This window comes from Aedes aegypti, chromosome 2 (genome assembly GCF_002204515.2).
Source record: "Aedes aegypti strain LVP_AGWG chromosome 2, AaegL5.0 Primary Assembly, whole genome shotgun sequence".
Lineage (NCBI taxonomy): Eukaryota > Metazoa > Arthropoda > Insecta > Diptera > Culicidae > Aedes > Aedes aegypti.
Window position 1 is genome coordinate 134,391,181 of NC_035108.1, and position 25,862 is coordinate 134,417,042.

General features: G+C 37.5%; 1 protein-coding gene across 11 annotated transcripts in view; it reads left to right on the forward strand.

Moving 5' to 3' along the window:
• LOC5569157 (formin-binding protein 1-like) overlaps positions 1-25,862 on the forward strand; it is a 234,742-nt gene that overhangs the window by 161,653 nt on the left and 47,227 nt on the right. The gene's annotated exons all lie outside the window — the stretch shown is intronic.

A 25,862-nucleotide genomic window follows, 5' to 3' on the forward strand; every position in this document is an offset into this window, starting at 1 on the left:
TTTTTTAAGTGCTTATTACATCATTGATGTCCCAGTTACATGACTGACAGAAACCAGAAATCAATAACAAAAAAGGATCCCATTGTTTTAGGCTTAAGTTGCTGTTTGACGGATTTTCAATCCAGGATTACACTGTTTGTGAAAAATTGACCATGTCGAAAATCGTGATCAAGACACTAAAAATTGACTCGTTACAGTCCCGCTATCTAGAATAAGCCCTACAAGAAAGAGAAACTGCTGCGATAACCTTGAAGAAATCCTAACCGAATTCTTGGAAATCTTCATTTAGTAATCAAGATAGAATATCTGGAATTGTAATGTAGAAAATCATGGCGTAAGTCATTAAGGCTCCCGAGATTCCTACGCGACTTCTCATTGGGTTGCTTCAAAAGTTCCCCACTTTTTAGATGAGAATAAGCTTTAGGAATTCTTTTGGAGATTCGTACAGAGACTCCTTTGGAATACATGCAAAGACTGCTTCATTGATCCCTCCAGTATTTTCTTTAGAAGTTTCTCAGGAACTCTCCCAGGAATTGGACCGAAGTTTCCTCAACGAATTTCCATGGGATACTTAAGAAAATTCTCCAGCATTGCTCTAGAAAATCCTTCGACGGTTCAACGCTGGCATCTCCATTGATTTCCACAGGGATACCATAAAAATTTCCTCTGAACATTATCCCCGGCTTTTCTCCAGAAATTCATTTATTGTTTTTCTACAAACGATTTTCCAGAGCTTCCTGCAGGAATTCTTCCAGGAAAAATCACAAATTATCACAGATGTTTGTTTGGGTTTTTTTTTTCAGAAAAATTCTATAGGAATTCCTTAAAAAGTACCTGTGCTGATTTTCGGCAATTTTTCCAGACATTTAAATTTGATTTCTATCAACGGATTCGTTTAGAAAATTCACACGGGAATTGTTTTTGGAAAATCTATTAGGAGTTTTTCAAGGAATTTCTACAGTGATTGCAACGTAAGATCTCTACAAAAGTTTCTCCAGAAATACTCAATGCATTCGTCCAGGGATCCCTCATGAAGTTTCTCCAGATATTGCTCTTGCAGTTTTGCAGTTTTGCAGATAATGATCTTAAGTTTCATTTAGGGTTTCCACTCTAACTACAACAAATTTGATTATTTACCTACAAATTTAATAAATTTCAATCAAATATCGTTTCTTTACAACACTGAAACGTCCTACTCAAAAATTTTCCTATCGTCTTTATTTCGAATATAAACCTATCGGACGGTAGCCCCAAGTCACACCGAATGTTTGCGCCCAGTATGGTTGCATTTCCATACAGTACCTGTCAGCTACCCGTTTTCATGCCACCGCAATCGACTCTTCCCAGACGACGCCCATAGATTAATTGAGTTGTCCAACAACCTCCCACTCAAAACTCTTCATCTGTCGATGCCCTGTTTTGCAATGATGAGCACTTCTCCCTCCAAAACCGACTGATTGACGGCTAAATCTTGGCGCAGCTTTCAGACGTGCATACACATAAGCAAGCCTCAGTTGAATAACAAGAAACAAGTGATGTCAGCGTTGAGCTTGCTGTCATTATTCGCGTGTGCTTTACTGCACACATGTGTATTTAACTTTTCATTTGACGTGCACAATTTTAAGTGCCAGTTGAGAAGATTAAAATGATTTTCTTCAATCTTCAATCCATCGTCATCATTATGATACACCCCCACCAACAACTATTTGTGGTTTCCCTCCGACCGAGCCGCGTGAAGTTCGTTCATCTTTTCGTTTGTCATTTCTTGCATTCGTCAACTAGACTTCCACGCGCGGATTTTGATCGTTTCCAGCAGCATTTTTTTTTGTCTCGCCTCCTTCATTGAAAATTCCAATGTCAATGTTGAGTCACATACACGCGGAGCTTCCAAGTAGCGAATGTGAATGTACAGTGACGGATAAATCTTTGAGACCTTCTAAAACTAAAATGTTCATACAGTAAGGCACATAATAAACGCGAATATTTTCATTTAATGGAAAATTAAAACGAATCATTAATCTTAAGTTGTAAGTTTAAACTTCCTTCCTCAGCCGAATGGTTTGAGTCCGCGGCTACAAAGCAAAGCCATGCTGAAGGTGTCTGGGTTCGATTCCCGGTCGATCCAGGATCTTTTCGTAATGGAAACATCCTTGACTTCCCTGAGCATAAAGTATCATCGCATCTGTCACACGATATACGAATGCAAAAATGGAAACATTGGCAAAGAAAGCTCTCAGTTAATAACTTTGGAAGTGCCCATTGAACACTAAGCTGAGAAGCATGCTCTGTCTTACTTCGGACGTAATGCCAAGAGGAGAAAAAGACTTACAATCACAATGGCAATATGGCAATAGAGTATAGCAATCCAGCGATTAGGATTTTTTTCATTGAGGTGATCTTAAAATTTTGTCCGTCGCTGTAAATACATACGCAAGGCACACTTCTGTTTTAGGCAACACTCGGCGCGCTCTCTGTTCCGTCAATTTGTTTACGGAGCAAGATTACGATGACGAGACGCTTCGTTTCACCGTTCAAATACCTGCCTGCTGGTGTGTCGAGTGGGATCGTTGCCATTTAGCCGGTGGATCGGACGCGTTTTGTGGTGGAATTTTTGCGAACTTTTTGCGTAGGCCCAAATCCCCTGATCAATGGAGTGCTTGGCGTAGTTTGTGCTGAATATGTATGCGTTTTATACTTGAGATGACGTTATAGGTACGACGGAGTGGAATCTCGGCGAATATTCGCTTTTTTGGCAATGGGGAAGTTTGTGTTTGAGTCACAAGCTTCATAGTTTATCTGACTAATGATTTAAGCGATTGCTGGTGTCCAATATTGATACGTTCGCAGAAATTAAACCTTCTATCTGTGTTACGTGTGTTGGAGTCATTCTTGGGTGATAACTTTTCAAAATTTGACCGTATTTAGTCGTTTTAGGAACAACTCATGGCTTAACATAGTTTATTTCTGAAGGAAAATGTAAGAATATTTTAATATTAATAAGAATAATATGATATTGCAAACAACTTACAAAACAGCAAAATTTTCGAAACGCTTATATCTTAGAAACTTTTTTCATACTTTTATTAGTAGTATTTAAGTTTTGCAGGAAGGGAAGAGCTGCTTTTTTTTAGTCCGAAATTGAGCTTAACTCTCTAATACCCAAATTTTTATTTTCGATCTAAATGTTTAGTTATCTAAAATCATTCTAAACACGTTTTAAGCAGTGATTTATTTTTATTCGCAAATCTATGAATTTTGTTTTTTTTTTATTTTTATAATTTTTATTTCTAAACATCCCTATTCTTTTTCATTTTTTCTTGAAGCCTCTTCTAGTTACTGAGTTTTGGCAATAATAAAAATTCAAGCTTTTACAGCACTTTTAAAAACATTACATTTTTAATATTAAAAAGACAATTTACACCGTCTTCAGCACATAAGCTGCACAGACTGAACGATCACTAGCATTAGGCAACGGACAACACGAAACACCCAGTAGCCCAGCGATGAATTTTTCGTTTGACGAAAAGTTTCCACCGACTGGAGTGGGAATCGAATCCACACTCCGTGGCACAATACGCCTAGACGACTGACGCCGCTAACCACAAGGCCACGAAGCCGTAGAAATATGTTTATTTTCTGTAATTGACGGAAAAACTGGTTTGAAATTATTTTAATACCTTCAAACTGTTCTTCTGTGATAGGTTGAAAAGAGAAAAATATAAAAGGTACGATTTTTTTTATATTACACGTTAAATGATCCCCAGGCATTTGTAAGTTATATAAGAAGAAGAACAGGGGCCCAGATAGCCGTAGCGATAAACGCGCAGCTATTCAGCAAGACCAAGCTGAGGGTCGTGGGTTCGAATCCCACCGGTCGAATATCTTTTCGGGTTGAAAATTTTCTCGACATCCCAGGGCATAGAGTATCTTCGTACCTTGCACACGATATACACATGCAAAAATGGTCAATCGGCATAGAAAGCTCTCAGTTAATAACTGTGGAAGTGCTCATAAGAACATTAAGCTGAGAAGCAGGCTTTGTCCCAGTGGGGACGTAACGCCAGAAAGAAGAAGATAAGAAGAAGAACACAATTTTTCAAACAATTTTCAAAAATACAAAAAAGTTTCAAATGTTATAAAAAACTTTTCTTATATGCGTGTTATGAGTCAAGGTTTAAGCCAAAAATAAAATCATTTTGATTTCCGAGCTACAAAAAAAATACACAAAATCCTAAAGTGTACCCCGTCTAAAGGCGGGGTTGGGTATTAGAGGGTAAATGGTGCTGACACAAAAAAAAATATGTTCAGATTCACGTTAGACGTGTCTGCCGATAACTGCATAACTTTTGCACTTTTATATATTTCGAGTCTATCCAAACAAGTATCCAAAACATGAGTACATGTTACCGTCATAATACAATTTTCAAATTTGTTTATGAAATTCCGATAAAACACCAATAACTTTTAATAACTATAGGGCAAATGGTGGTAAAATTAACACCTCAAGGATTTCATATGAGTAATTCTCGCTGAGACCGGCCCACTATTTACACTTGGTCTTTCAAAATGTTCAAATGTATGCTATTTCGAAAGCTCCTATCGATTAAGTAAAGAAACTGCGTTCGGTTGGTCAAATGGATAGTTATAATTAAAACATTTTTTGAGGATACCTCGATTTTCGTCAATTCTTGACTCACTCAAACTGCCATAACTCAGAAATTTATTCAACAACCTTTTCACAATAACATGGTTTTGGAGACAGAAAACATAGGAGCTTCATTCGAAAAAGTAAAAAGATTTAGTGGCCGTATTGAATTTGGGCGCCATATTGGATTTTATCAGAAAAACTGAATTATCATTGTGTTCGATTGTAAAAGTTTTTGCATCATTGGAAAGCTGAGCTGATTTTACATAAAATATGATACAATTTTCAGAATTTCTAGACCTCCCTTCCTCCTCTCTCAAGACTAATCCCAATACCTGATACATGCATTGTCACACTTTCATTGACCCCTTTCTCTCACATGGACGTCATTTTTGAATGACCCTTAGCAACAATGCAATGTTTATAATATCTCATGTAAGTCATTGTAGAGATAACTTTTTTCAATTCAAATACGTCATAGCGTGCGTAAAGCGCACCACCATTATCTGATCGCAAATTGTACCAGCGCGATAAAAAATTATCAACAAAATCGCACATACAGTATTGGACAAAACATTTGCAATTTTTTCAATTTTCCATACAAAATAGTCAACTTCGGTAGGCTAGTTTAGTTGTTTATAGACCGATTTGAATTAAATGTTCATAGCACGTCAGATATAACTTTATATAATTTTAATATATATTTTTCAGCGATTTTTCCAATCACGAATTCAAAAGCAGTAACGGTTTAATTAAAGTGACTTTTTTTGACAACTTTTAATAATTTACGTAACTCAAAAAGTTGGAGGAATAGCTTTATAGTATCTTGAGCAAGTTTGTTTATTTAGACAATATAAGCAAGTTTGCCGAAGATAGTTTCGTGTGGAATTTTCCTATTTTTAGATAAATCGTTTACAATTTATCGTCCAAAAATTCATTTCATTCATACCTTTATTGCTAATGAACTCGTGATTCGAAAAATCGCTCGAAAATATATGTTAAAATTCAAGTTGTATCTGACGTGCTTCGAAAATTTCATTCAAATCGGTCTATAAACAACTGAGATCTAGCCTACCAAAGTTGACCATTTTTAATGGAAAATTGAAAAAGTTGCAAATGTTTGGTCCAGTATTGTATCTGTTGATCAAAAAACATACACCTCTGATTTTTTCATATTTTGTGCAAAATTAGCTCAGCTTCCCAATGATGCAAAAACTTTTGAAATCGGTGGATACGAACACCATGATAATTCAGTTTATCTGATAAAAATCAATTTGGCGCCGGCGGCCAAATCCAATATGGCCGCCAAATATTTTTGTTTTTGCAAATGAAGCTCCTATGTTTTCTTTTTCTAAAACCATGTTATTGTAAAGAGGTTGTTGAAGAAATTTATGAATTATGGCAGTTTGAGTGAGCCATCGAGGGGTCCTCAAAAACTGTTTCAATCATAACTATCGAGGTGTCCATCAATTTGACCAACCGAACGCAGTTTCTTTACTTACTCGACAGGAGCATTTGAAATAGCATAAATTTGAACATTTTGAAAGACCAAGTGTAAATAGTGGGCCGGTCTCAGCGCGAATTGCTCTTATAGTTTGTAATGTAAAAACGATAGATTTGTATGATTTTATTACACATAAAATCCTAGTTGGACTTTTTTTGTATTTCTTCTAGAGATAACTGAACAGGTTATAAGAAGATAGCTGATAGTGAGATTTTCTCGCTGAAAACAGGCCGCCATCGGCACCCATCGTTAGAATTCCAATTTTATGTCACTGATCGCTAGTTTTCGATAAAACTCAACCTTTCAGTCGTCACGCGGTTCGCCACCGTCAGAACCACCGCGCTGCTGTTGTAGCGAGGTTTTTTCAGCAGTGTTGTACAAAATACAACAGCGCGACGACTGAAGTGTTAAGGGTGGTCCTTTCGGTTTTCTCAAATTGGTAGACCCCTCGTACGCCAGATAGCTAAATAGTTTGCGAAAGAGCCCATTTTTTGATAAATATAGGGTATTTCTTCACGTGATATGTTTCATATTTTGCTTGGAACACATAGCAAACTTAGTGGCATCGTATAGAGAAAGGATATAGCTTTCATTTGAAGTTAAACAAGTTTTGGCGGCTATTTTGAATTGTGTTACAAAAATCGATTTTTTACCGCACCACTCGTGTTGAATTCTGAGATCACCATCAGAAAGGTGAGAAAAAATTAAGTAAGATAGGCTACAAAAACTAGGTGAGCAAAGGTATTTATACTACGAAATGAACGGTTTTCTAAATCATGTTCTACGATTTAAACGTATATGGCAAGTACAATCAATGCAAACATTATTTTTTGTACAACAAAGAAACAAGTTTTCAATCGTTGGTGTATTATTAGAGCTGAGTGAAGAATAAGTGTTTTTTTTTTGTTTTGAGTGAAAAAATCTGGCGGCCATCTTAGATTTTGACGCCATCTTGGTTTTAAATGGTAGAATGAGTTTAAACCTTGATAGCACTCAACATGTCGTATTTTAATGCAACCGTTACACTTACTCTTCTTTTTTTGACGTTACGTCCCTACTGGAACAGAGCCAGCAATTCAGCTTAACTGGCTTCACCCTTAAGTTTTATCGAAAACTAGTGATCAGTGACATAAATTGGAATGGCGGCGTGGTTTCAGCGAGAATTGTTCATATCTTATTATGCCAACTTTTCACTATGCGAAACGTCTTCACTTAAAATTGAGCGAAATGTCCTATCAACAGCCTAAACGTTAAAAGCCTCTCGTTGCTTGTGTAAGTAGGAACCCGAGAACTAAACGTGGTCAACAACACCCTCTACGCCTGTAGTTAATGTAGGACGAGTATCGCGCAACCCAACTCTCTTGCATCGTAAGATTAATTCACTTCAAACTCCCACGATTACGAAGATGACTACGACGTCCGAGGTTGGTTACAATAATGACAGCCAATGTGGCGTTTACTAATTGACCAACAGAATCAAACGGCAGGGGCAGTGAATCAATTATGAAGCGACACGCTCAGTCCCACTGGCATTATCATCTTCATTTAGGCAATCATTTTACGCAACAACAGATTGTCTATACTTGAATAGAATGTAACGATTTTTTGAGCTTTGCATTGAGATTTTTGGTAACTTTGTTCGGGTTGGTTGGTAAACATGTCCACTAAATTTTCAATTGTGATTAATAATAACCGATTTTTACCAAATTAAAAATCTGCAACAAGGTTTTGAAAACAGTACAATTGTAAAGTTAATACCAGATTTAATCCTTTTACGAAACTAAAATTAAAAATACTAAAAGCCAATGGATACAAAATTGGAATTAGATTGTATAGTAGGTATTAAATTGGGTTTTCAATTTCCTTTATCGCGTTTCGCGTATTACACATAATATGTAAAGGTAGTTAACCAGTGTATATCGATTGGAATAAAAAATCGAATTTGCTTATATTGATAGTTAGGCTATTCTCAAATGTTAAGCTGGGTTCACAATTAGACATTGAAACCTTTGGTAGTCACCATTCTCCGAGACAACATCAACCTTGAATATGATTCGCACTTAAACAACTAACTAAGGCGTACAATAGAATCCGAAACCATCATCATCACAGCAAAAATCGATAAACCAACTCTTCCGCTGCCCAAAAGTATGGGTAAACAATCTTAGCGATTGGCAATTTCCTTTCGCACTCGAGCGGACTCATCCGCCAATCATCGGTCTTTCGTCTTTTTGGCGTTACAGTGTATACAAACAACCGCCACAAACTCGTAATGACTTTATTATTAGTCGATCGAGTTTACGGTGCTACCGAACGAATGTGTCATTGATGTGTAAGATTGTAATAGAAATAGACATTAAGTTTAACCGAAATGAGAAAAAAAAACATTTCTTCGTCATCTGCCGAATGCTGCCATCCTAAATACGCTGTGTACAATAACCGACTTTGTAACAACACGTAGTAGAACATCTGACACGCTGTGCCGGCCAATTGGCCTCGGTCGAAAGCAAGCAGCGAAGGAAACGAAAATATAAATCATATCGCTCGTAAAAATCGGAAAACTGTTTGCACTCTCCAACTGTGACTGATTGGTAAACAATCTCTCCTCGCGTATTCTTTCGAGCACTGGCTGCACCACTGACTGCACGAATCTACGTACAGAGAATCGGGTTGTTCTCAAATTATGTGTACATAAACAGTTTTCGTTCGTTTACAGAAGGGGTATTTTATCGTCTTGGAGAGTTTCTTCTTTTGTTGTTCGATGTAGGTTGAGCTCATTTCCGGTGTGTTTTTAAACTGATATCAAATTTTGATTTTTCGTAGTTCTCAACTGTAGAACCAGGAGCCAACCATTGTCAAATTATATGTTCGCATTAGACACACAGGGCTTTGTCTACGCAGGTACCGCAATTTCACAAGATTCCGTAGAACTTGGAAATTGACCTTTTAGTTTAGTTTAGTTTCTGTCACTAAAAATATGCATTCTTCTGACGGGGTTGGTAGTCTAATGGCTATCGCTTCTGCTTCTCAAGCAGGAGGTCGTAGGTTCAATCCCAGGCCCGTCCCTTTCTCATCTTTGTAACGTTCTACCTAATAGCTCTCTATTCTCTCTATCTCTCTGCGCCGTTATGACGCAAACATTATCGGTTCTATCTATCGCTAGAACTGAATATATCGACTTAACCGCTTACCACAGTGGTATCCATACGGTCGAATACACCCATCCATCATTAACAAAACACTCCTACTTCCAAGGTAGCTGTGGGAAATGCAGGAGATTCTCCGGTTTTCTAGTAACAACGACTATCTAATTAACATTCCTTCCTATCCCCGATGGGCATAAGGACGTGGCCGGCGCCGTTATCAATCTAGAAATATCAAGGGTAGTGTAATTGCACATTGAAGATGGTAAAAAGCTAAAACCCAAGCTCCCATCTGAGTGGTTCTCTGTGCAAATATCACTATCCTGATTGATCACGGAGTAGCAACTACGAAGTGTATGTTCCATCAGTTGATCGTTTTTGATCGTTTTTTTTGATCACTAAAAATATGCATTCTTCAGTCAGAGTATATACAAATATTAAAAGGTTTTTTTTATCGAGCATTGAATTCTATTGCAGTAATTGACAAGGATAGCGAAGATGAGAATCGAAAATGGGATTTTCTATAATTCTATACGTATGGAAGTTGCTAACCCAACATTCAAAGTTGGCTACCTTGCATAAATTCACAAAATAAGCCCATGTTGAACGAAAAACAGAATTTTCATTTTTTTTAATGACAGGTCTCTATGATCTCATTTTTAAGCACTTTTTTATATCTTTTGAAGAATTTTTCTTCATTTTTTGCACATTTTTGAGTAATCTCGTGCCAACATTATAGGCGGAAATTATTTAACAACATCTGAACGATTCATGGACAAATTTTTAACCCTCAAAAGCCCGGGACGTAGCTTCAATTTTTAAATGGACACTATTCGTAGACTACAAGATCAATTGTGTAATTTGAAATAAATTCGAAAGTTAATGTGGTTAGTTGGTCTTACAATCTTTGGGTGGGACATCCCGTCTGACCCCTCCCCCTTTTCTGGCAACGAAAAAAGCGTGGACATGAGGGTATTTTTCGGATTCCAATTGTTTATTTTAGATATTTTTGAAACTAAACGCTCAGTTTAAAATGTTTTTTTTTTTTAACAAAATGTTAATTTTTTTTTGAGGACGTGGAACCGGTAGCGGATGTTCTTAATTATGATTTCATGGTGCCATGTTTGATGTTTCTTAGAAACCATATAACGCGACACATCAACTCACATCTACGCAATGAAATACCATTGGAACGTCAAATAACACTTTATACTTTCAATGGCCACATTGGACCGGTTCCGAATGCTCTGGATTGTGATTCAATGGTGTTTGATTACGTAGACACCAGCGGATTCCCCGAAGGTTTATCCTAGAGCTTTGTGAGAAATGTGTTCAAGATTTTTTCCAATTCCTCCATGAGTTCCTACGTTCATTTTTCAATCAATTCATCCAATTTTTTTCACAAAAAATCCTTTAATAATTTCTTCACGGATTCCCTTATAAATTGTTGTAGCCTCAAGAAAATCTATTAAGTTTTTTTCACGGATGCCTCTAGAAATTCGTCCAGAGTTTTCTTATCGAGTTCCTCCAGAGCTTTCTCTGGATTTTTATTTAGGAATTCTTTCAAAGGTGTCGAATAATTTCACGAGTGAATACTCCATTGAATCTTCGAAAGATATCAGGGAATGTTGCAGAAATAATGTAAGTAATTTCTCAGATTATTCCTTCACATATTTATTTTAAGATTTATTCTCACGAATTCTCATATTTATTCTCACGAATTCTTGCAACAATTTCAGAACAAAAAATCACTGACAATTACTTTTAAATTATGGTTTATCGTTCACGACCAACCAGCCGATTGAAAGTTTGAACAACTACCGTAAAACTAAACATTATATTTCAATACCTAATAAATAATGCGCTCTCGCCTAGGCATTGCATATAGAAAAAAAAGCGTTGTCTTCGGATGGGTAGCTATTTCTTCCGAAAGAGGTGCGCTTTGCGAAAGAGGACCATGTGATTATTGCTTTGAAATCAAATTCAAGTTACCTTCTGCATCCATGGATCCCCTCGTGGTGCAGCGGTAACGCGCCCTATCTAGTCAACAGGAAGTCATGAGTTCGATTCTCACCTAGAAGACGTATTACTTTTTTGCAATTTTCATTTCAATTTGTCCTATTTTTTCGATTGCAAGATATATGTAATGTTTAGTTTTAAGGTAGTTACTGACAATTGTTTGAAAGGGTTCATGGAGTTTATAGAAGGAAATCCTTGGAAGTTACACTGGATGAATTGTACGCAAATCTTAGGAAGAATTACTGAAAAAATGGAGCTAAAAATATCTCGATGAACTTCTAGAAGAATACCTACAGTAAATGTCGGATCAATTAATGGAGATATTCACTGAGGATTTCCTTGAGAAATGACGGATTGAATTTCAGAAAAAAAACTCCTGGCGTAAGTTCTGGGAATAACGAGAGAAAATTTTATGGTTAATTCTCAAAGTATTGTAAACATAAATCTTAAAATTATCAGAAAATGGAAAACAAAAACAAAGAAGTTATAGAGATTTGTCATATTTTTAAGTAAAAGGAAAATGCTGATTTGTTTTTTTTTTGCTATTTAATCACGCACGAATTTTCAGCGGATTTAAATCTATTCGGCGTGCGGAATTGGCGCAAAAAATTGTGTGGACCTTCCGTAACGATCCTGTACAACAGAGTGTTACAGAATTGCCCAGCATTAGATAAGTTTCAAATCCACATAATCTCAATTGTTCCGTTGCGTCATCTAACTCGCACATATTTTGACCAGTCCTGTCTTATCCAGCTCCATAGCAGGTTCATTTCGAAACCGTAACCCAAACCGGTCCACAAGATGCTGGCAACTGTACTTGACATCTAACTAATGGAAGACCTTTCTCAGGCTGCGTGGACTGTAACCGTAAACGGCAAACTGCATAGTTTCATCCCAAGCCCCGTACCCTTACGTATTGGACCAGTCCCAACGAAACTAGTTTTATGCATCGCTTAGTATCCCGATTCCGCATCAGTTCCATAACTTCAAATTTACATCAGTTTATGGTTGAAGAGTAGAAAAAAAAGCATCCAATTCACAGTGTCCGTGGCAGAAACCCTGTCGCCACGTTCCGGATAGTTAAACGTCTGCTGAACAGTTGGCAACGATCTGGTCGATGCCCAGAGCTTTGCGCACTTAAACAGATAAGCAGCCGGTGCCAGGCCGCCAAGTGTCCAGCCGAGCCCTGAGTTATTGACCGGAAAAATTAGTTTTCATGGCGTTGTTTGTTGGCGGCGCTCTGCAATCCGGGCTACAAACGACGACGCTTATGGACAAGTCCAGTAGCCCGCGCGAGTGTGTGTAATCGACGAAAAAATATAACCAGCTGAAATGTGTCTCGTGAACGGCGGAGGTGCATGCATTACGCCATGAAGTAAGCCATGCAATGCACAGTGGTCCACCGGGCAGATTTACGAGGAAAGATGCATTTGAAATATTATAAATGCTTTAGACAAAAACTGTCTTTGATATTATATATTAGTTAGGCCCTTTGTTAAGCGTTTTTAAGAATTTGGACAGCCCATATTTTCTTAGTTTCTGGTTGCAAGTTGTGGGACCTAAGCTGGTTACGTAGTCCGTGAAAGGCGTCGTTGTCACATGTCACAAGTGTTCCAAGGTAAACAAATTCTTCAACGACTTCAAACACTACCTCAGAACCTACACCGCCTCTATCTCTACCTGCAAGCATATACTTCGTTTTGGTAGAATTAATAATCAGGCCTATTCTCACTCTCTCCATCTTCAGAGGCAGGAAGGCCTCCTCCAATGACCTGCGAGCGATTCCAATAAGGTCGATATCATCCGCGTCAGCCATCATACCATCCAGCGTTGCACGTATCAGCCTAATTAGTTTCACCGGAAAACCATGTTTAGACATTTTCTGTCATAGCTTATTTCTTTTCACTGAATCGCACGCCACCTAACCAATCGATAAACAGATGGTGTATCTGCAAGTTATACTCCCGGAATTTATCTAGGATCATCCGCAAAGTGAACATCTGGTCCGATGTCGAACGGCCCTCACAAAAACCAGCTTGACATTCCCCGCTAGCATGTTCGAGAAAACTTTTAAAACTATTTAGAACCAGAGCTACAAGTCCATTTCTGATGAAGGTGGATGGTTGTGATGGATATGACCGTGGTTACCATGTAAAGAACAAACGGACAATGCTGTATTGTGACAGAACCGAAGAGGCAGCGCCTTTAACACCGATGTAGGTAGCGGACCCTTGTTAGGTGGCCTATCAGAGACTCTTCACCAAACAAGAAAGGCATATTTAAGATATTTGAATTGAAAACGTTGGAGCCAGAAAACCAGTAAATGGTCTACATTTCATCGTAAACATCGTAAATCTGCTTTCTGGACCATAGTGCAATGACGAAGGCCACGACAACACAACGGATACAGATTGTCTCGTTTTCCAGTTGGCGATCGCCCATCATATGAAAGAGGGCAATGAAAAAATATATTATTGCATACCACTCAAACGAGATCAATGCACCAGCTCACTCGCTGCGATGGGCCTAACTGATGCTGATGACGACGATGGTGATGATGATGATGATAGTACTGATGTGCTGCATGATGAGGTGGCGCTCTCTGGTTTTCCAAAGACCTTGAAAGTCGCCGATGGGAGTTGAGTAGAAAACTGGGAGAGCTGATTTTTTAAAACTAAAAATGGAATGCGCATTGAATTAAAAACACGAAGAAGCACTTTAAAATTATTTTTGTTAATAATTAGTTTGGTATTACTTTATGTAAAATTTTAAATCAGTGCTAAGTTACTATATTGAGAAATAGTTTGTTATTATTTTGTCATATTTAAGCAAGTTTTAACGTGCTACTATTTACTTCACGTTTTCTGATAAGGGACTACATATCTTTGGGATGGAATTCGATCTCAAATCCTACACCTTGTGATAGTATAAATGCTAGGGGAAAGTGGGGCAGTTTGGCCACCTTAAGGAAGTACTGAAAATACTGAGCATAAGCATGAGCATTGATGACCGTACAATTCGTAGTTGCTACTCCGTGATTGACCAGAACAATCGAAATTGCACAAGGAACCAACAGATGGAGCTTGGGAGTAGCTTACTATATTCAATGTATAATTTCGAGAATTCTAAATATTTTTTTTTATTAAGACACTCCGTGCTCGTGGCCACTACTGTGCCGGAATCAGTTGATCTGAAGCTTCCTCTTTACCGATACAGATCTATTTTCAACTTATCTATATTTACATCTTATTTTCACTCTCTCCTACTCTTTTACTCCCACACCGAGCAGGTAGGAGAGAGAGCTCTGTTGTTAGTGAGGCTAGCTGCCTGCGAAGAGGGTCAGTTTGTCTCAGTCACCATCTGATACTGACGGAGGATGGATGTGCTCCCCAAAGCACGGTCCTCCGTGAGGCGTCTTCTGGTGGCTGGACGGGTTTTTTGTGGAGGGGCTGGGAATCGAACCCATGACCTTCCGCTTATGAAGCGAAAGCGTTACCTCAAGGCTACAGACCCCCCTCATTCTAAATATTATAAAGTCAATAACGACGCAGGCCACGTCCTTACGGTCATCGGGGAAGGGAAGGAATGTCAATATGACATCCATTGTTACTAAAGACCGTATATACCTCTGCATCTTCATGGTTGTCACGGGAAGGAGTTTTTGTTAGTGAGAAGGATTCAGAAGCTACACTATCTGGATTCACTTTGGTAAGTGTTGCGATTCGTGTAGCCTCAATTTAAAAAGCTATCCATTTACATAGTCTCCTTAAACTTTATACTTCTGCACTAAAATTTGTCGACACCTTCAGTGACGAACCATTCAAAGAGTTAGTTGCGTTTGGTAAGTGAAATAATCTTCTATTAGTCTGTGGAAAAAAAACGTCGACACGTCGTGTGTCGAACTATTCAAAGTTGGTTTTTGTAATTACAAATAGAGGTAAATGTATGTGTCCTACAATATGTATGATGTAAAATATGAATCATAGTACGCCGACACTTGAAGTGTCGAACCAGTCATTATTTAATGAACACATAAATAAATGCTACATTCATTCCGTTTTTACAATAAAGATGTGAAAAAGCACTGCCCAGCAAGACGCGCGTAAACAGGCAAAAAACAACTACTTGGCGAAAACAAAAACTTCTCGGCCGACGCCAAAACTAACGGCTTTACAAAGCACTACCCAGCAAGACGCGCGAAAACAGGAAAAAACACTTCTCGACCGACGCGAAAACGAGCCGTCCTGCTTGAGCTTCATAAAGCATTACCCAGCAAGACGCGCGAAAACAGAAAAAAAAACACCTCTCGGCCGACGTAAAACCGCGCGAAGACGGAAACTTCTCGGCCGACGCGAAAACGAACCGTCCTGCTTGAGCTTCACAAAGCACTACCCTGCAAGACACGCGAAAACAGGAAACAAGACACGCAAAAATAGGAAAAACACTTCTCGGCCGACGCAAAAACGCGCGAAGACGAAAACTTCTCGGCCGATGCGAAAACGAACCGTCCTGCTTGGGCTTCACAAAGCACTGCCCAGCAAGACGCGCGAAAACAGGAAAAAAAACTACTCGGTGGACGCAAAAACGCGCGAAAACGAAAACTTCTCGGCCGACGCCAAAACGGACGGCTTTACACCCAGCAAGACGCGCGAAAACAGAAAAAAACACTTCTCGGCCGACGCGAAAACGATGCGTCGATGCGAAATCAAACCGTCCTGCTTGGGCTTCACAAAGCACTGCCTTAAGTACTGAAAATACTGTGAAAATACTAATGAATAAATATCCGCATGAATTCTGCTATCTTTACGAATGAATGAATGATTTAAAAAAATGAATTTTTCATGTTGATTTTTTACCATTGGAGTGATATGAGCAACCTATTTTTGATTGTAAACGACATAGTTTAACCAAAAATTTAACTAGTTTTTTCATCACACTTGAAAAATATTGGTAACAGCAGTGGCGATTTCCTAACCTCAAATCTACCTGTTCCACGATTAGAAATTCTTGAACTTCAGCAACAAATTTGCATTCAATGAGTAGAGATTTGTTAGAAAGGACGATTTTGATCATAAACTTTTTGGTTTATGATCTAAATTTGTCGAAATAGTCATTTTTAGGGTCGTAGAACAGGTAGAAAGTGAGGTTACGAGTCGCCACTGGGTAACAGTAATAGTAGTATAACTGTTCGTGCATAACGATCAAATAAAAATACTGTTAAAAATCATAAAATCATGAAATTTGGAAGAAATTTCCGCAGCAGTATACACAGTTTTTTACTTTATTTATTTCTCTTTCTATGAGTTTAGAACTCTGACATATATTATGTCTATTGCTTCATTTCCTTGTTAGCTTCGGGGCTACATGCTATTCATGATGAAATTTTAAGAATTCATGCGGTTTTTAAGGAGTCATCATTCCACTTCAGTGGAGAAATTGCCCAACTATTAATTGAAAAATAGGTCTGAAGAAAAAAAAATAGCAAAAACTCATAGTCGCCATTTATAGTGATCATGTCACATTGAATATCTTATCTAATCTAATCTAAGTGCTTGCACAGCCAATATTGAAAACCATCCTGGAAACACCGAAATATCTTCCAGTATTTTCTTGTCAGCATTAATATTTGTAGTATATCAATGATTTGATACAAATATTAAAATGGCCAGGCCCACTGTTATAGTGATCATGTCACATTGAGTATTCATAAAAAAACTAATAATACTCTACAGCAGTTAAGTATTAGGTATAGATAGAAAAAGTAATAAACGTTACAAAATTTTCATATTTGTCAAGGAAACCACAAATTAGTTCACATTAAAAAGACATGTACATTCAAGTGACTGCCTTCGGCAGACCTGCTTTCTACTAACAGGCGAAACAAAATTTGCATAGCAATCTGACTGCTTTATTGGCTATTTTTCTTAAAAGATTTCCAACCGCAAATCACACCTCTGACAGTCATGTTTTATGCATGGTCGTGGCTCTCCGAGAGATTTTTACGTCGCTTTGTTACAAGGTCGAGGAAAGTGCCAAAAATTTTGGTATTCGACGATATATACATATATTTTGACTAACAAAACTCCATCTCGGATGCGGTAAGCTTTGTTAGCAAGCAGTGAAAGTCAATTAATTTGATAATTTGTGCAATAAATTTGTTTTGGTGGTAAAGTTGTGTCTGTTGATACGAGCTGTGAGCGTGGTGGGAACCCCTGCTTCAAGGGAAATCAATGCAACAGGGGTTATCAACACACTTTTTCAGGGTCGTTCACAATAGTTTTCTCCCGGACAATCTTACCTTTTATACTTGGTGACAAAGCGGACAATACAATAACAAAATGGCGGAAACAAGATTTTCTCTAAATGGAGTAAACTAAGAACAAAAGTTAGGGTTTAGCAGGCCATACATTTTATTTAAAAAAAAGCTAATGTTATGTAATTTTCGTGCACTAATTTCGTTTTATTTACATTTTTTACAAGTTTGGGAGCTCACCGTTGCGGCCGTTTGATGTGATGGTCGACATGCTGGAACCTCGTAGGGGGGGATCTTCTTCTTCTTGCTGGATCGTCTTCTTCTTGCTTCTTCCTCTTATTCTTCTTCTTCTCCTTCTTTCACTCTTACTCCAATTTGAATTAGAACTTCCTATTCTTATTTTCCCACACTTGGCAAGGGAATCTTCACGGTTTACCGACGGTTTGGCCAATGTAACGGGGGCCACAGTTCCGAGTCCGGGGAGCGGTACCAATCGCGCGCGCACTTCACTGTGTGGTCTTTTCCAAGCGAGCTAGCACCATTTTGAGCACGACAGTTCAGTCTTTGCGAAACACCACTTTTTCTATCGGCTCGACCACAATTCTTCACTGCAGCTATTGTTCATTAAAAGTCTTTCACCACTCGCTCGCTTGATTTTTCGTACGTTGGTGATCAAAGAGATATTAACGCGGTTGAGATTAACTTCACAAACATTCGGTGCACATTCTCAACCGTTCGTGGTGATTATCTCAATTGATCCGTACTGTTTAGCTTTTTAGGTGTTTTAATTCAGTGGTGTTTTAGCTGTTTTTAATTACACCTTTTAGTCCGTAAGTTTTATTTTAGATTTAGGATTTAGTTTTAAATTTTATCCATTGACCTTCACTTACGCGAAACTACTACGGTTAGTTATAGAGGCGAACTAAACCGCGAACCGTCACTGTCTTCGCTCCTCCGGACTTTGTACAAAATAAGAGAGCGCACCCTATTTCGAGTGCGCTATTTATAGTTCATGACGATCTTCCATTTCATTGTCAAGGTCTAGACGATCATGATGACGATGACATACGTGGACACGAAGAAGGACGAACGATGACAGTTGATCGGCAAAAGCTTACACTCTAAAAGGGGCTTGGTTGATATCCTATACTAAATTACACACTTACTCCGACAAAGTGGCTGCATGCTTTGCCTTAACAAAATTCAAATTTCCTGCTACTTGTTTCCGCATAATTTAATAATCAAATATATGAATGTAAATAAATATTCTGAATAAATAAATAAATAAATATATTCTTGTAAATAAACAATCTGAGTAAATAAATAATCTGTGTAAATAAATAATCTGTGTAAATAATAATGTAAATATATAATCGAAATAATGTAAATAATCTAATTAATAAATGAATGAATAAATAAATAAATAAATAAACAAATAAATAAATAGGTAAATAAATAAATAAATAAATCTAAACTACGATCGGAGTAAGGTGACAAACAAAATAAATATTTTTCTGAAAGACATCAACCAAGAGACTACTAAATACAAAATAAACGTCACTCAAACACTAATTGAAGCGGAGACAGACATTTATTTCACATTTAGACATTTAAATTTTTAAGACAGCACAAAACATATATTACATCATATTGTTGCTAAACCTCTAACTTGCTTTCTCACCAAGTATTTTATTGTGACCCGAAATGAACGGTCACACTGTAAAGCATGTTCCATCTGGTGTCAACCGATGCCTATCGGATCAATGCGCATACTTAGCGGTGTCATATTTGAATATTACGGTTTATCAGATCTGCTGTAGCTAATCCGTGTATTCTGAACTTCGAATCAAGTCTTTGAGTTGGTATATCTTTGTGGGGTAGGTTGGAGGAATAAAATATGCACATTAGTTATCATTTCGATTGAAATCTTCTCTGCTACTCAGCTTCAAAAGCAATTAGGCCAAGTAAAGGGATTTTAACAGTTATAGGAAACGGTCATCACCTTCAAATTCCAACAGTTAATTGATTCATCTGCGTTACCTATCCCTAACAAATGAGGTCCAATCAAAGAAATTAATAAATATGCCGTCAAGCTGGTACATAATCTACTCGATTCGGTTTGACTCTTTCAACTTGGGAGCTATCTGCGATATAAGCCGATCGGAGGAAATCGTAACGTGACCACAATAATGGCTGCGATGATGAGATATCGGTATTGTTTCGGGTTGCCCGACCTTAAGCTTTGGGCGATTGATTTTTCAGCCGATTGTTAATCGAGGTTTTTGTTAACTCGCGATTCAATAGGCTAATGTTCGGACGTTTCTACTTCAATCTCGTCGGTCCGAATAGATTATTGAAGGAAAAAAGAAATGCTACAAATTTAGCCGAACACAAAGTATCACTGGTTTGGGTTTCCTTCTGCTACTCGTCATATAAGAGTACCTTCAGAAGTGGCAACAATTATTGTTTTTCGATGAACGATCGTTTGATTAACAATCATACCTATCACTAGGAAAATTTGTTCCTACCGCTAGGTTAAGCAATCATTTAAATTTTGTCAATTCGAATGGTGATCCCAATGTTGCTGCGGGTATACATAATTTCATCTCCGCCTCTTCATCAACAGGAAATCCCCGAAAACTCTGCCGTGATCTGAGTATTATTTCACATTACCTAATGTCATTCGTTTGTTTAAACTTAAGCCAAGCGAACTGTAAATGAACTGAAACAATAACAATGCAACACAAGCGAAGCATTTGTCTAAGCTGTGGTCAGAAATAACATATGAATCTATCCTGTTAATTTTTAAAATGTTTGCCAAAAACCATCAACAACACAAGCATCTACGAACAGACGAAATTAATATTTGCATATCCGCTTTTGACTATCCACTATGTGATAATTAAATCTCCGGCGCTAAACCTGCCAGATGGTTTTTTCTCATCTTACTGCGGCTTAAAAAATCTTGAAAATCCGCCAGACTGTGACTGCTAAAAGCCGCAATTGGTTTTCAATTTTAAGTGTTGTTTTGCGTTCGCTGGTCCCGCGAGCTTCTTCCAAGCTACCCATTGTGGGCATGTGTGTATCTTATCTTAATTTCTTTCGTCTGACCGGTCGGTGACGACAACCGGTTCTCCAACCTTCATCCATCCCAGGGAACATTCCACAGTTGGGGTGGTGCACTTGACTTCGACGCCACTGAGCACAGTGTATCGGTTGCGAAATTGATAGTGTAAATTTCACAAGTGTGTGGGGTTCGACTTTCAAGAATGGATACCATTCCTACGTACGTTTTTCGATCTCAAGTGGGTAAACGAAGCTTAAGTAGTTAACCTTTACCATCAATGAGATATTAACCTTGCTGGAATAACTGTTCTGGTATTGGAAACGATGAATGGGAAATTTTAACTTTCTTGAATTGGCTAATTTACACGGAGCCATATAACAACCTAACTTTGACTAAATTTGGCTCTTCCGAGGAATAACCCTAATTTGTCTAAACTGACAGGGTGGCCACCGAACCGGGAGAAACGGGAAAAGCGGGAACAATACGGAAATTTCAATCCATCGGAAAAATACTGGAAAAACCGGGAATTTGAGATGGTCATCAGGAAAATAATTTCGAACGTTTAAGCTCCAAATCTACAGAACCACCAAAAATACAGGGGATAGGCAAAATTTTGCCTAATTTCAAATGCTCATAAGTTTATGAAAACATTATGGAATTGGAAGAATCTGGAAGCAATCGACGAAAAAAGTGGTCTAATTTGGACTTGCTTGGCCATGCATATTGGCCACTGAACACCGAAGATGTTCCGGATTTTCCGAGGTCATGTTTAAATAGCAGTTTTTATGTCGCTTAAATCTATATAAATAAAAATGGAGTGGTGTTTGTATGTCACGAAATGGCTTCCGAACGGGTCAACGGATTTGAATGATAATTGTTCCGTTTTGATTGGCAAGGGTTCCGACGTGTTTGTGCTCATAAAAATCCCAGGTTATTCAACGGAAAAGTTGGAAAACGAGCGTGAAAGGAACTGTCATTCTGTATGGGACATTCCATAGCGTTTTTCAACAGCCTACTTGATGGCAAGACGAAGTTTACATATATTTTACTAGTGGTCCCGGCAAACGTCGTCTCTCCATCAAGTAGGCTGCTAAAAAATGGCATGCGATCCCCACACAAAATGACACCTTAGTTTTCTCGCGTTTATCCGACTTTTTCGAAAACTATTTTTGTTTTTCTACGTACATACGGCGTACACGTACACGTCGAAGCTCTTAATTCAGGTTATAGTTAGAGATTTTGGTAAATCCGCTTACTCGTTCGCAAACTATTTCGTGGCATACACATACCATTTCATTTTTATATATTTTATTAGGTGCTGGACCATTAGGCCAAAGTATCTTCTTCTTGGCATTAACGTCCCCACTGGGACAGAGCCTGCTTATCAGCTTAGTGTACTTATGAGCACTTCCACAGTTATTAACTGAGAGCTTTCTATGCCAAAATTGCCATTTTCGCATTCGTATATCGTGTGGCAGGTACGAATATACTCTATGCCCATGATGTCAAGAAAATTTCCATTACGAAAAGATCCTGGACCGACCGGGAATTGAACCCAGACACCTTCAACATGGCTTTGCTTTGTAGCCGCGGACTCTAACCACTCAGCTAAGGAAGACCCCAGTATGTTAGGTCGAAGTTAGACCGATCGTGTCATTAGATCGAATGAGTTAAAAACGAAGAAAGAATAGCCGATAAAAAAAGGGAACAATTTCTTATTTCTTTTGAGTTTCGAATGTTTTGACCTAATATAACTCATTCGATTAAATTACCAATTCTGCCTAACTTACTTTGGTCCAACGTACTTCGGCCCAATGACATGACACCATTTTATTACATTTAACATAAATTCAATGCCACACAATGTACGGACATTGTGATTATACTCACTCCATGTACATGATAATGCACGGTACGGTTAGTTTGCGTAGTTTTCATATTTTTTACAAAACCAACATCAAAATCTTTCACATCAAATGATGTAAAAAAAAGGCGCTGCCTTGATTGTTCTTAGCTATGCAAATAATTAATCTTAGCTGTGCGGCCGACCCTACCTCAACAAATTTAAACCAAAATCCGTGAACCATCGCCGAAGTAAAACCTTTTAATGGGCCTGTTTTGCTGTGTTCACAACTGAAATCCTAATAAATTGAAGAAAAGTGATATTTCTCTCATTAATATCTCAGCTCCCAGACAATATTTTTTTTACGAAAATATTTCGAATAAATAATGCAATTGGTTTCAGGTGTTAGGGTAAATATGGTACATATATTTGAGATTGAATGCTTACCAAAGCATGACCTGGAAAATCAATTTTCATAGAGTTTTTAAGGTTCTGTAGATAAGTAAAACTGTTTTTAATTTTTCAAAACTAATACCACACGAATGACCAATAGAACTCATAGAAAAATGATAAGACACTAGAAAAATGCTTTTGAATCACCTGCATACAGCGTCAAAATGACTATTCGACAATGATTTTTCATCAGGGCTTACTTGAAATGATCGATTTCTCTTCATCGACTTTCTCTTTAGCTAATAACTTGGCCAAGCAACTGTTTTTGAATGCTATTTTTTATTCAATAAAAGCTACTCATTGTCCTTTATCAAGCTGCATCGTGAAATATTGTGAAAATCGATTGTGTTTCGTGTACTAATCCAAAGAGAAAATCGACGAATAGAAATCAATCACCGCAGATACGCCTGTATGGCACTAAACGCGTGATTTCTCTTCATCGTTGCTTTCTTCACATTATTACAACACTTCAATGTTTTACGACGAAGAATCACCGAATCTTACTATTAGCGTTAGAGAGTTATTATTATCAGCGAAAGAAAGGATCGATGAAGTCAGATAAACCCTTATGAAACAACAGTGTCGAATTTTCATAATTTCCTATGAGAAGATCTAACAGAATCTGGTAGAAACAATGAAGTTGCTTTGTGTTACAAAAATGCTAATTTTTTTTTTTTTTTTAGGTTTGAGCATCATTACTTTTGGAACATTATTTTTTCTGGGACACGATAACCAGTATTCGCAACTTTAAGAAAAAAAATTCTTATTTTTTATATAAATCAATCAAAAGAGTTTTGCATACTGCCAATACGTTAAACGAGTTTCAATCCGGGATTAAAACATGATGATTAATGATCCACTATTCGCCAGTACTGGATCTTTGATCACCATGTTTTTAATCTTAGTTCCTGATTTTGCCACTTAGCGGGATTTGGGGCAAGTGTGCCACCTTAAGCAAATTGTTCTCTAATTTTGTCTAAAGCTTAAAAAACCCGCCAATTCAGCCTCACGATGTTAGTTTCACATCTTTTCATAAGCACTGTGCCATTTAAAAAGAAAATAATTTCAAAAAGTATTAGTTTTGGAGCTCCTCAAATATCATCCAAAATATCCTGATTTTCAACACTATGGGGCAAGTGTGCCACTCTTATGGGGCAAGACGGCCATCGAATGAACATTCAAGTAATTCTACTTGTAATGAAATTTTCATTATTTCCTGTTAATATTGCTAACAAAGCAGAGCCTAATTGACAATTTTAAAAATATTTTTAGGTTTACCGTCATGAGGGGATGCTTTATAACAAGGTTCATCACATGTGGAACTCTCTACTAGTCAATTCGAATAACTAAAATCGTTTTTTTTTTGTCTCCATTCAATGCGATATATGAATTACTCTTTCATTATGGAGGATCTGTATAAAATTACACTAGATCAGCACTAAATAAAGGTAAAATATTGATGAAAATAAGTAAAATAGTTCTTAAAGCGCCAAAAACCATGTTATTATCGAATATTTGGAGAAATAAAATATTGTGGGAGCAAAAATGTTCGCTATTCCTTTTCTACGCTTCAAAAACCACTACTGGTGCCTCATTTTGGTTCATTATCATGATTTGGTTGATGATGTTTACATTTTTATGAATTTCACCCCAACCATTTTTGTTTACCAAATAGGTGGCACACTTGCCCCAAAAAGTATAAATTTCAACCAAAATGGATTTTGTATGTAAATCTAAATATTTTTTTCGTTCAAATGCCACAATTACTTACACATTTGTATAGCTTCACAATGTACAGTACGTTTGAAAAATTCATTATTAATTTACCTCTCACCATGCTATTTAGAAACAACGAAATCTTATAAAAAATCACTGAAATTTTATGGTTTTCACAAAAGTCGATGTAAATACGTGAAAAATAGAGCAATTTGCGTCATATTTTGACCATTGTATTATGGACTATAAGGGAACATATTGTTAAGCTCAAATAAAAAATATAGTTTGTAGTTTTTACAAAAATCAGGGGTGGCACACTTGCCCCTATGGCACACTTGCCCCAAATTCCGCTACATGTATTTCTTCTGGAAGGTGGTTAATTCATGAACACCATAGCGAAATAAGATGCAAAGGAGCAAAATTTTTAAGCAAAATAATTTTTTTCTATGATTCTAAGTTTTTGAGAAAGTTTCCACATGATTTTAAAGTGATCGTGCGCTGTAAAGCGGTGGATATTCCGGGGTAGCCACTGTACCATGGTGATTAACGGTAGGGTAGAATCACCGGTTTTGATCAGCCTAAGGGAAATTAAAAAAAAAAATATCTGGAGAGCCGTACGTCAAATGAAAGCTTTCAATCCATATTATGTATGAAATATGTCGGAACTGAGCCTAAACCTTATTTGAAACCTTATCTAAACATTAAAAAAACGCGTTGGTTAAGGTGAAGATTAATCGAAGCCAAACTTCAAATTTTCAAGAGCACAAATCTGGAGCACCGAACATCCGTTTGAGCTGAAAACCTAATCGATTGGTCACCACCAGCTAGTGACTAATCGATCAAGTTTTCAGTTTAAACGGAATTTTGATTCTTCAGACTTGTGGTTTTGAAACTTTGAAGTTTAGCTTCAATCCATCTACACCTTAATATAGGAACAAGAACCAGTTTCAGCCACATTCTTAACTTCGGCTCTTGAATTGGCCAATCACATTGATTTCTAATGAGAGTGGCCAAATAAAGACCCTGACCAATTTAGGTATATAGAAGTTAAAACTAATGTGAAAATTATGTTTATCTTTCATATATTGGATCGAATCGGAATATAAATGAATATGGCTTTCTCATGTGAATGTGTTCTACTAAACACTTCATGTTTCACGCTAATTGTCTATGTAAAACGGTGTATAATCCACTGTGGCTGCAATTAGAGCTATGGCCT